The sequence below is a fragment of the Neodiprion fabricii genome, chromosome 1, assembly GCF_021155785.1.
Source record: "Neodiprion fabricii isolate iyNeoFabr1 chromosome 1, iyNeoFabr1.1, whole genome shotgun sequence".
Taxonomy (NCBI): domain Eukaryota; kingdom Metazoa; phylum Arthropoda; class Insecta; order Hymenoptera; family Diprionidae; genus Neodiprion; species Neodiprion fabricii.
This window is the reverse complement of record NC_060239.1, coordinates 24,866,934-24,880,322: the sequence shown is the minus strand read 5'-3', so window position 1 is coordinate 24,880,322 and position 13,389 is coordinate 24,866,934. Positions and strand designations below refer to the sequence as shown.

Below are 13,389 nucleotides of genomic sequence, written 5' to 3'. Positions count from 1 at the left end.
ATTTCGCATTCTCAGCAGCTTTAGCGTCACGTGGTTCAAACGCAATGTAAGTAAGTCCTCGCGGTGGGCTCGTGTTTTCTTTTCTGATTTATCATCACCGGAGTTGCTAGTTCGAATCACATGTTCACAAGTGAAACGGTACGAAGCTTCCAACAGCTGGTGATTCACTATATTGCAACTATTTACGAGTTGCTGCTGGCAAATGTATCTACTATGTATGCATATGAATAGAAACAGGTGTGTAGCTATGATATATATTGTGAAATGTATAAAAATCATTGCCAATTTTTCTCTGTTTCGCGAAAATTCAATTTATAGCTCTATAGGTTTCTGAGGAATTCTCGAATGTCGGGGATATTCAAAAGCAATTCAATCCAGTCCCTTTGAGGTTGATCGAGAGAGAACGAAAAAAACGTGCAAGTGCAAAACGCGAACTCGGAGTACTAAATTAGGAACGATTGTCGGAGCTGTAACCTCGACTGCATGTGTTACGTATCACGTATTTGCCGTTGCCAAGTGGAAGTTAGTTACCTACCATTCGGTTCGGCTCGTGTTCATCGTTTGATCGCGTGTTTTCAAGTCGACAATCTTTTTCATTTCATAGCTTTAATTTTCCACAATTCAAAAGCTCGGACTGTACTGCAGTGTAGAATTATTAAAAGTACTCCAATAGCTGCCTATTTACGGAGCGTAAAAGTCGTTCTTCGTTTTAAAATTTGTTATTGTGAATGCCCAATATAATCTAATTATAGATAACCAACGAATTATTGCAGTGCATAACGTGCTGTTCCAGTAACTCGAGTTTTCGCGAGCATGTATCAGGAATGTGCTTCATAGCAGGAAATAAGGAACCACGAGCCTCGCCACTAAATTGTCGTTCTACATGCGGGGAAGTGTGGTGAGCTTTTTGCTCTTGCTTCCATGCTTTCTTGCCATTTGTAACAGCGGAGTTGAATTTACGAATGACACTGCAACAGAAAGGCGGGGTTTAAAAGTACGGTAGACGCGTAACAAATCTACTTCTGGGCGTGGTAGATGGAGAAAGAAATGGGCGGAATTTTGAGCTACCTTGCTGTTCAAGCAATCACTTGAAGCTGTCATTCTGGATGGTTTGCGGCCTTTACAGTGGACCTTTAATCATTGTACACTGCAAGTATAATCATGTTATCAATAAAATATTCGAAGAAGTATGCTCGTCCTTGCTAGCAGGCTTTGGATCATTTCAAGTTACCGATAATCAAGCATCTCGTACCGGTTAAACAGTTTTGGAGAGTATCTTTCGACGAGTATTTGAAGCTTTCTAAAACTAGCTATCTCTCTTTGTAGATTGTTTCAATGCCGTGAATGTAGACTCTCCCTCTGGTGGCGTAATCTGTACTTGAAACAACGTTTGACGCATTGCGTCAAAATATCATTCAACGGTCTTGTCTGTTTTCATTTTTGTTCCAAATTTTAAGCAACATTTATAACGTACCTAATCGTTGATACCTATAGTTGTGACTGGCGCGTGACAAGTTTTATCTCAATCATGTCCGCTTACCTTCGCTTATAATTAATAATCGCACGAGACAATCTCCGCTTCTTTGGTCGCTGGTGTGAAATTCTAAGGAGGAATGTCAATTGCACTCTGGCAACTTGCCTCCGTTGCTCTATTGTTCAAGGTTGAAATTCAGCCGCCAAACAAAGCCAAGCTTTCGCCTTCTATTCAATTGAGCACCTATCCAGTCATCGATTTTTTACGGCATTTCATTTTCTCGCAGCCATGGAAGAGCACTTGCTGCCGAGGTTCTTCAACAACTATTGAAATCATTTCAAATTTGATCATCGGCAGCTGTTATCGCAATCAGGAGCCAAAAATTGAAATATTTCTAGCGTATCGAGTCACCGTAGAACTCACGATCGATAACGTATACATTTGGAATGATTCAGCCAGAACTGTGATCGCGCGATCTTTTTATCGGGTCGATACGATGAATGTAGTCAGCCTGGTTTGGTCTGCTTGAAATAATTAGAGCTCGTTAAGATGTTCTTTTTTATTCCTGGACACGGTGAAAATCGGGACATCACTGATTGTGAGAAATCAAGATCAAGTGGAAGATCGGCGTTTGTTTACAGTATCGATATGATAGTTCGAGAGGTTACAGTTTCATCCTGTACTGTACCGAAGTCATCAAAGAATCCCTCTTTATTCAACCACCGTTCAACTTTGCTAAGTCTTTGAGGATAACACGTTAACCACGCCAAGAGATGCGCTATGTATTAATATGACAGCGAACGCTGAAAAACCGTACAGCCGTAAATTTAACGTTTCATTTTCTCTCTCCCAACGGACAGCAGCTGCATTGTCTGTTTCAGTGGACAGGTCGTTGTTTGTAGAATAACGCTCCTAATTACCACTGCCACGGGAATATACTTGTCTCGTGGTATTCGCTGGAAATTCACGTTCACAGGAAATAACTGAGAGGAAGTTTGAAAGGCGGTGGGGTGAATAAACTAAATCGATTCCCCGGACGTACTTTAGATGGAAATGCTTCCACATTCAGTCACTGCACCACATTAAGATTCAAATAAGCCAGTTTATTTTTCCCAGTGCGACCAACCCGCAATCATTTTGAGATATAGGTACATACCTGCCTCTTTCCTATGTGCACCTGTATATACAATGTATATTTTACATTTCTGGCACATAGCAGGCATGTAAAAGTAGGGACGTGTGTGTAACGCACAACCTTCTTAAGTGTTTTGACAGTCGCAATCAGAATTCTGCTTTACATTTTCACCGCACTTTTCTCGAGGTCCTTCCTTGCTTTTCATCATCTCATTTTTCTTCCGTATTATTGGACAGGAAATTTATTCGCGAATCTTTTGGGTTACGTAGGTTTTTGATTTTTCATTCAAATTTCTAACCAAATTGATGAAGCCCTTTCTTCTGCCGAATATACCGGGTGAATATTATAGCCTTACGCCTGAAACCTAATATACTCACGGTGAAAAAGTACACCGTTGAACAATGATTCTTTACCGGTTGCGATTAATCGCTGATGAAATCGAGAACAGTGTTGGAAGTGTTAACCACGATAAACGACGCAAAAAAGGAGAACAAAAAACCTTTGGCTCAACGTCGATGAACTTAACGTCCTCTCTATAAAGTTGAAAAATACCATTTCCATGCGGACGTATAACTCAAACGGTCCCGAAAGAAGAAACCAATTGCATTTCCATAGGATACACGTGTCCCTGAGCTTTTCTCAGACGTACAACCAAGCTCTCCCTTTGACGGTGAAAAAGTTCATTCTTCGTACTTACGTACCAACCGCGTACGTTTTAACGTACGAAGACTCGTGCTTACAACGATTTTTGTTCGTCGTACATCAGCCGGAGAGAAACATCTCGTATAATAATTCTTATTCTTAGGGTGTACCGCACTCCACGATGTTGCGAACTCTGCTACCGTCTATTTAAAACATATTGACGGTCCAATCTACACGACCCTGCGCCTTCACCTTCCACTATCCCTCATAACACATGCCTGACAGTAATTACTGTTTTGGTGGTAAGGGTCGCGTTTGGAGGACCTTTCTCGCTCAGATGTCAGTCTAAATAATTTCTGTGATGAGCGGATAACCGTGGATTTTGTCCCGCCGCGCCGTCGCGTCGCGTCGTTGAAGGGTATTGCGTGCTCCAGGGAATCCTCATATTTTCCCCCGCTCTTCTTCTCCTCAACCCTAAACTCACACCCTCTTTGCTCTTAGCTCCTTCACTCTATACCTCAACCAAAGCACAATGGGCTCTGAATTGGGCTTAATTGTTGGTTTCGTATCCGATCACTTTGCTGCGTCTATCTTTTCCGAGATTCGTCAAGCAATTTAGCGAACTTCGTTCGTTTTGTTATTCTGATTGAAAAATAGTTGCACAAGAAAATCCTTCCACCAATTTTTCGATTATGGTAGTAGAGGATTTGAAAAAAAAATTCAACCCACTGGGGCTACAAATTCCTTGCGCATACACATTCATTGCAGGGGGCTGAAACTTTTTTTCAAAGTCTATACTACCATAGTCTAAATTGGTGAATGAGTTTTCCTGTACGACAATTTTCAATCGATAATTAAAATATCACCGAAGTCTTCCGTTGATGTAAAAATAGTAAATCGTACAGCCAGGAGGTGATGTTGAAATTTTTTTTATCAGAACCGGATATAGTTTTGGAGTTTCGGATTTCATGTTTATAATACACAACGAAAGTGTACAGTGCTCGTAAAAGCCATAGCATACAACTTTTGCACAACAAACTGTCAAGCATTTAGAATTCACCCCTCTGAAGATACAATGAATGTGTAATTTCTCTACGTGATACAGGAGATGCGATGGAAACATGGCATTATTTGTGTTCGTTGTTTCTTTCCTTTTTTTTTCCGTTGCATAATACGTATCGAATTTCACGGAGGGTGAATTCGACGTAAGTACATGGAGCTAGTATTTGCATAGTCGGAGACGAGAACAGTTATTAGTAGTACGGTGGCTTCTCGAAGATGACGATGTCTACGTGGCGAACCCAGACGTGTAAAAGATGTATATATACACTATACACGTACCCATCACCCATACCTCTGCGATGAGAGACAGGTCACTCGTTAATTATTTATTGCCCCATCGAGTTCGTTACCTCTTGGCAAAGTGGATTCTCGATGAATATTTCAATTGTTTCAGACCTCGAAAGTCTGTGTCTGCTTACTCTCACCCTCTCTCCTTCTCTCTTTTCCGATATCGTTGTTTGTATAACTTCTATACAGAGAGGTCATCGAATGCTAAGCGTATGGCTTTTGGACTTTTCGTTATTGCAGTATGCTGTTACTAATTTAATTATTTCACACATCGGTTTGATTTTATTAGATTTCTTTTTACATTTTTTCCCATCAAAAATTAGTCCCATACATTTTTGCACGATGAAACGAAAATTGGAATACCATTCTCAGATATAATTGCATACAAATGGTTATTAAAATGTTCATCTCCGTAAATTTTTTGTGGTTCATGTACAGAGCCGAAATGACATGTTAACAAATAGTAATCTGAATTGTTTAATGGTTACTTCGCTCATACGCGCTCGATTATTGTTAATGATCACGCGGCAATCAATTGCATTATCCCAAGCACAATCACCTTGTTAATTACCACTTATCGCATTTCAAGGTTTCGTCTTGAATATACAAATTCGTTAATATTTCTGTAACGCCGACGACGAGCAGAGTAGCGGAAAACCGATAATTTCTAGCGGTCCATTTCCGAGACTTGTCGTCATCGGTAAGACAAGAGACGACGATAGAATTCGCTTGAAAGCACAGTGAGGATATTATGTATTTAATGATGCGATTCTTGCGGCTGAAGCTTTCTGCAAAATTCATGTTTCCACAAGTCGATATAAAACGTGGAGAATGCAGCTTATAAAAAATACTGTATATAAATATTGTGCGGTGGAAAATATGAGATATTATTCCCGCATATTTTCCCCCTTACAAGGTAGAAGATAATGTCTGAAAAGGCTTGCGGGACAAAAGGAAATCGCTCTCCGAAACACGGTGCCTGGACAGAAAACCTCCGTCCGGCCACCCGCGTAATAATTCCTCCTCCTGTGTCAGAGACGCGCGTGTTCCCCTCAATGGGGGTGATCAGCGTCCCGAAAGTAGTCGCCAATGAAGCCTCGTTGGATCTTGGCAGCCTTGGCCGACCTCATATAATACCGTTAATTGGAATTCGATTCGATTGGTCGTCAGCAAAGTATTTTACCAACCTCTCTAATCGCAGATTTTCTCCTACTTTTGTTGCAGACGATAAAAAATCCTGACACCGACTGATGCGGATTCCGTCTTCTGAACCGGTGAGTGAAAGATCATGAATCGTATGGAATGAACAAACGGATTGTCCAAATTGAAAATAACAAGAATGAGTAACAAAGACGGTTAGCTACAAGCGAATTTCTGACGTGTAAAAATATTTTGTGCACCTCAGATTGAGCAATTTGCATTGTTGCAATATAGTTGGTTCGAGTACAACATTCTCATTTCATTCTCTGGCCTTTCCTCGTCGCTTTTTTCTAGCCGGAGATCGTTGCTAATTCTTTAGGGTCAGTTAACCATCCGTTTTATTTTCTTGTCGGTTAATTCTTAATCACCTACGAGCCGCGGTGTAACTTGAATATAGCCGAATTACACTTAACAGGGTTGCAGGGCACTTTATATTTTAACTATTGAACAGCGGGTTTTGTCGGAAAAAAAAGGTTGACTGTAATTGGCTATACTGCTATTCAGCGCAGTACGGGGTAAATTGCGAAATTATGTCTTTCTTCTTTTTTCCGACTTTTTTACTCAGCTTTGTAGAGCTGCATATCGCAGTAGTTCCGAATAGGAAACTTTTTAGTTTGTCCTCTGATTCTGTACCCAAAGCTTCGTTCAGGAATATTAACGTTTTAATTAAAACCTGTAATGAGCTTAAACCCCTGGTACAAAAATTTTACACCGTTAGTTTTTACCTCGGTTGTTAAGTTGGTATAAAAACTTTTTTTTTTAATTTCTTGCCATTACTCCGTTTATCCGCCTCCTTGTTGCCGTATTTATTTTTCACGGGAACTTCGGGACGTATAATTCTTATAATTTAATGATACGTTGAAAATACCCCACGTTTTTCATTCACCTGGATCCACATCCGATTATTCGAACAAACCGCAATTCAGAATCGAGAACCACTCTGTATGGCGTTTCTTAGTCAACTGGGGTAAATTGAAGAACATGAGGTATGATATTAATTAACGTAATAACACGACGCGCGTACAACTTTGACAATGCGAGAGGTGCTCGAATGTCTGCACATACGTTCGGATGACATCGAATTTGAGAGCCGCACGCCGCCTTATTGTTCTCTTCTACTCCTGCATGTTAACAATTCCAATTAAGTCTTATTGAGTTTCGCGCAAAGCCGCTGGTACACAATGCGCCACTTAGACACATTACATATTCAGTTCTTGATTTTGTCACTGTCTCTCAAAATTATTTATCAACGCGTTCATCCGCGCCTGATGTGCTGGGTGTTTTTGTTGTAACTCGAGTGTCAACCACCCTTTTCCTGTCTTCATCTCTACTTAGCAAATAAAGCAATATTTTGTTCTAACCTGCTTGCTAAACAAACCGAAAATCGAATACCTGATATTCCAGCATTGACAGGACCTGTAATAATTAAAGCCATCACTTTTTTGAGTATTCGGATTATCCGAACAACCCGGATCGATCGGATCCGACGCTTCAAAATCGGATATCCGGGCTATTCGGATAGTTCGAGTACTCGGGTACCCAGGATAGCGTACTATTCGAACTATCCCAACTATTCGAATAGTTAGAGCACTTGATTTATTTGGATACTTAAACTATCCTCATAATACGAATAGTTTGGTTTCTTGCACAGGGTTCGTGTTAAAATAGTTGAACTACAAGTATTACAGATACCTACGTACGTGTTAGTTATAACTACTATTATGTGTATACTCTTGAAAATGTTTGCGAAATTACTACAGATTTTCTGCGCAGAAGTGGAGCAAGAGTAAAAATTCTGTACAGCAAAGTGGAATTGTCATACGTTCCGTGTTAGTCCGACAGCTGACTCGTAATCTTATAAAACGTTGTTGCAAAAATACACAACTGTGTTTCAAATTTGTTAAACTTGCGGTGTGAACGTAATTTATTTGCAAATTTCGTATAAATTATTCTGGATATACTAACTATTCTGATTTGAAGTTTTATAATTGAAGAATCCGATCGTTAGATAATTCGGATAGCTCGGATCCACGCGGAAGCACTAATAAAAATTCTGCTGAATATTTCACGCATCAGCAAGAAACAGCGCTGTAATTTCGGAATCCTTTAATCAGTCGTTCGTTGAAAGATTCAAGAAAGAAAATAAACGTAAGGAAGGTAGGCCCTCGCCGAAAGACATTGATCGTAATTTTGTGGCGTGGAAACACGCAGAGAATAACTCCACGCAATAATCCGACTATATAACTTAATATCCGTCCACAAAAAAAAAAAAAAAAACAATATGGGAAAATTTTTCGGATCGCGACAGTATCGAATGCCTCATTATCGATTCGTGGTTTTTGGTCCTGGTCGAAGTCGATGTTCCGCCGAAATTCCAACACGTTATACGAATCGCGGTGGTGGTCCCACTGCCGCAGGGCTCGTGAGTTGCGCATTTTCCGGATGGTTATGCCTTAGAAATACGCCCCTAATAGGGAGTGGATTATTGCATGATATTTTTAGACATAATTACGAAATTCCTCGAACGAGTTTTCCTTTCCCTTCTGGCAATTTTCCCAACACACTCCATCGCCTGACGTCAATCGAAATTCATTGATTAGAAGGCCTTCCTAAATAGTTTTATACGTTAGTCGAATCGAGACCAGGGTGAGAAATCACTCGATTATTACACGTATCGGTATGTCACACATTCAATTTTATAAACTGGAGATTTCCGCTTTGCGTATTTTTTTTTTATCAATTTTGAGGGATGGAAAGAGGTGAAGGGCTATTGAAACGATACTTCTCTGGTGAACGAGCTTTTTTTTATTCATATCAATCAAACGACGCGAGTTTCCTGTGATCTCAAGCACCGCATCTCTCTCTGAGTTTTCAAATTGTCACTAAAATCCGTATAAAAATTTTTCTTAAAACACATGTCGGACCAGTCCGCGTTTTCGACTTTGTTCTGGTTAGCGGTAGCATTTCAGCTTATCCTGTGATGTATCTTTCAGAACACAGCACGCGTGTTCAGTCGATAATCACGTATACGAACACACGAATGCAATCTACACGCGGTGTTGAGAATATTCACGTCCGTTCAACGTCGCTTAGAATCTTGATTTGCTCGAAGCGACTGCAGTACTGCGCTTTACCGCAGTCGGAATGCCTTGAGCCGCAGTAACACGTTGAATTATGGACAGCATCGTAAATCAACACTTTTGGCCGCTCTCTTCATGCGCTATGAGATACTGGATTTTACGTGTTTTAGAGCCCCAGCAGACGTTCTCGAACAAAAAATATGCCCGCAAGTTGAACGAGTTAGTCGTCAAACTCCTTTGATCATCTTCCAAAACTCTGCTGAAAGTTGCAATTGTTTCATTAGATTTACTGCACCGTGTCTAATCAGATGTCATCCTTTTAGTCTTTGTTTTTGCAATTTTTTCTTGTTATTAGAAAAGTTTCACGAGGTTGAATTTCCTTCGGCATATGAATGGTACTTTCACAGGACGAAGTAGTCGAACAAAAAATTGCGATAGTTGTGATAAACCATCAGTGCCTGCACAGGGTTAATTTTTTGTAAGCTCGATACGATAATTGTTCACAAAAAAATGTACAAAGTAACCATCGTTCGTTTGCCTTGGTTGTCAGATAATGAAAATCTATGTAAGAAAATTGTGTCGTGTTACATTGTTTCAAAACTTCATCAACGTTGTTTACATTCGTCTTATTTTCAAGCGCTTGATAAAGTGTTGTACCTACAGCTGAACTGGAAATTCGTCATGGCTAGAAACACAGCTCAAAGCGAAAATTCTCAGTGATTAAATACTGCAAGGACACTTGCTGCTTTATGCACAGTTAGGATCAACAGTAAAGTTGATTACTTTACGTCTAAAGTGGGGTAAGATTCTTCAGGATAATAAAAATACTGTGGAAGTAAAATATTGATCAAAGAGATCACGGTGAAATGTTTCCTAAAGATGTAAAACAAGGTTTTTACAAAGTTGAAGAAAACTGTGATTAAAATTCAAAATTTTCACAAGTACGTACTGCAGCAAGTTTGCAGGATAATAGTTAACACTGAACTCATCCGGTCCAAGTTTTTTTCAGTCTTCATAAATTATTACCCAAATAGCAAGCAAACTCAGCAAGTATATGGTAGTCAAAAATCAAGTCAAGTTGGTCAGTTTACGTGTACATCCACGGTTTATACAGACACTTACGTACGCGTAACGAGTTGGATGAAACATTTCGCGCGGCAAAAGACAATCGCAAGATTTAGGAAATCCTGCGGGACATAACCGTCGAAGGCACCGATGATAAGGGCTGGTTGTTAGGACCTCCGGACGAGTCTCGGCCGAATCCACGAACCGTGCAGTTAGTTCAACGGACCGAATTGAATTCTGATCTTTCTAGCAAACAGCCAAGAGGCTCTCTCGCACACGTGCCGAGATTGGTCGAATTTGTTAAAGGTGTACGATCGGATAAACGTTTCGAGCGGTTACAGGCGAAAAGTTTGATATCCTCTTGTAGGTAGGTACCATCGATGAATTACGATCATGATCACTTAGCAATGTTTCACGACTAGTTATTGATATACAGTTAGGTTACTTGAAAAAAATTAATTATCACGACGAGTCTGATTTGTCAACTGCGAGTTAAAATGCTGGATAAAAACGGCTACGCGACGAAGTTACTTTATCGCTCCAACTTTGACCTTTGTGAATATTCTCCTTTCCGGCGGTTCCACAATGTCTAATGCTCTCGAGTTTGGAGTGGTTTAACAGAGATGTGGCGCATTCGTTGTAATTAAATTATCTTCTAATCGTACCAATGCATTGCGGCAAATCAGGAGCGTCGAATGTAATATTTAGTTGTTTGCTGCTAATCCTATCTCAATATTTAGGTCGTGTGGTTACGTAATTGTTACTCTGAGAGTCTGCTGCGCACCGAACATTTCTGTTGTCGAATTCAGGCTACACAGTCGGTCCCCTATTTCTCTGAAAGTACCCTATTTTTTTTTTCTTTCCCTATAAGGAGTCTAAAACTGAAGGCTTCCCCTAAACGTACCCTAAAGCAGTCGGTTTTCCCCTATTTTGCCAGTCATTCATTTTTTTTCCATAAACTACAAAGGACTGAAATTTTTATACTTCCAACTTAACATAGGAAGAAAAATTTCGATCGCCCCCAAGCACTTGTTATTATTATCCCAAAATTTTTATAATTACATAGAATTTTCCCTTCTTTTTGCAATTCGAACATATTTTTCGGGCGCAATCGAGAGAATGTCAAAACGACCAAAATAACAGGCACCCTAGTGTGTATCTAATCTTGCTGCATTTGGTCGTGCTATGACAAAATATTGGAACCTTAATACCCTCCTATTTCCTCTAAAATTACCTTGCTCGAGCACTTCGAAGCCTGCGAACGTAGAAACTAATCCATATGGTGTCACTTGTACTGCGATTCGAATTGGAAACTTAACGAGTAATGATCGGGTTGATTTTCTAGCGAGTATGTATTTCACGTACTTGCGGTCGGCGGTGCAATTCCGCAAGTTATAAACGGTATATCAGTTTCTCGTATGAAATCTTTACAATTCATGACATACCGTCAAACACACCAGCATAAATTTGCCAAGATTTCGTCAGGCAGAAAAATTCAGTGAACGAAAAAGCACATACGATCAAGGCTACATCACAATTGTTTCGGCGCTTGTTAATTGGTTAGTTTAAAGCAGCCGGCCGATAATTCATGGCATATTATCATCGTGTGTGTTGAGTCGCTGAAAGGTTGCTCCGATGCTTCAATTACGTCGTAATGACGCTTCAATATCGTGCCAGAGACGACCCCCGACGGCAATATTTTGCATGTGACGTATCGCGCTGCAGTGATATCGTTACGGTCATTGAAACGAGGGAGGAAATCACCCTGAATGCGTGGTGTTCCGTGGATGCGGTATTCTGCGGCACTGTGCGCCGCCATCTTGGTTTATCGATTTCACGTTCACCGCCCTCTGCTGCCCCTTTTTGCCCCTTCCGCCACCCTTGACACCCTTACACACCCGCCAAGCATACCCATACAGGTTTTAACACGGCCTCGTACACACCATTGCCCGTTCCTCTCGTCTACCAACGTAACAATTCGTGGGCATCAAACTCACTGCAACATGCAGCCCGACCGCTTCTTCGTGTCACCCACCGAAATTTCTTGCCTTCATTCCGCCAGCTGTAATTTCCGCTGCAATTTTACTCCTCGGAATTCTTTGCAGAATTTCATCTAACCGCAAAACGCGATCTTCGCTACCGCCGATGGTTATACTCGTTGCTCGTATTATCCGTGTTACCGAAGTGTTGCGAACGAAACAATGCATCCCGGTTTTTGATCCGTTGTTTCATGAGATTTATGGCTTACATAGGTTCACCGTGGTTTCGTTTCACAGCAAACGCGACTGCCGGGTTAGCGCAAAAACACCTATTTCATCTCTGTACACTCTTACGTGTACAAACAATTCATCACTATACCCCGTCAAATATCCGAGCGGTTCCTGTATTTTTCATTTCTAATGGAATTTCGTGAAATTATTTCACGTAGTGGTGCCAAATAGAAATTGATTGATTATGAAAATTTTTTTATCACTCCAGCAATATGAAGCTAAATTACTCAATCATGCTGTTAAAAAAACGGGCTTCGAAGAAGTCGCTAGGAGGTTGAAAAAAATTAATATTAAAGAATGTTCAACGTAATTTGTACCTGAAATTGTGATTCAAAGTTTGATTCTAACATTTCGGCAAACCTTCTAGATTCTATTCACATGGCGTGAAACGTTTCTTATAATATTAAAGTCAAAACACATGCTTTGAGGTTAAAATTCTGTTCTCGGGACATCATCAAGAAAATCCATTATCAAAACAGTTGGCTGTAAATAGTCGGATGTAGAGAACTCGACCGAAATTGATAAGCGTCAAAGTTAATGATGTGAATACTTTAGCCAACAGTTGAGGGAAGAAATCACATCAGGAGGCTGATTTTCAGGCGTTTTTTATGAATTATTTTGAGTGGGAAAAATGAATTAGAATTTGATCTCACTTTGACATTATTTCACTAATGCGTTGAATAACATTTACAAAATTTTTCAAGCCATGTTTGGCGAAAATATCAAAGTTACGGGCTTTTGTCCACCGAAGGTCGTCGTCCGAATTCGTTGTTCGCGGGAAATGTGGAAGTCGGCACTTTTATCCGAAAGCAAAATCGTTGTTTATTACATTATTAACATGTTTTCTTAGAATATGAATCAACATTTGGGATGGTGATAAAAAAAATCATAAAAGACCTCTGAAAATTAGCCTTCTGATGTGGTTTTCCCCCTTAATTAGAATTTATTGAATCAAAATTAAATCAGGAACGACCAACCACCAGGCAGGTAAAACGATAATTTTTCGTATTCTTCGAGACGCCGTTGGTGGTCCGGTTATTTTGGATTGTTTTGCCGAGTTAAAAAATCAGGTTACGATCGTGATAATTTATAATCGGTGATCCCTTGAAAAGTTCTTGCGTCACTGAGTGACAGTTATTGTCCAAAGTCTGACATTCGGGTAAAAGTACCTAC

General features: G+C 40.2%; 1 protein-coding gene across 9 annotated transcripts in view; it reads left to right on the top strand.

Annotated features, from left to right (window-relative positions):
* Positions 1-13,389, top strand: part of LOC124188114 (stress-activated protein kinase JNK) — a 153,360-nt gene that overhangs the window by 24,431 nt on the left and 115,540 nt on the right. For all 9 annotated transcript variants that reach the window (XM_046580484.1, XM_046580490.1, XM_046580479.1 and 6 more), the window contains exon 2: positions 5,826-5,875. The gene's annotated coding sequence lies outside the window, so the exon portion shown is untranslated. The remainder of the gene's footprint in view (positions 1-5,825; positions 5,876-13,389) is intronic.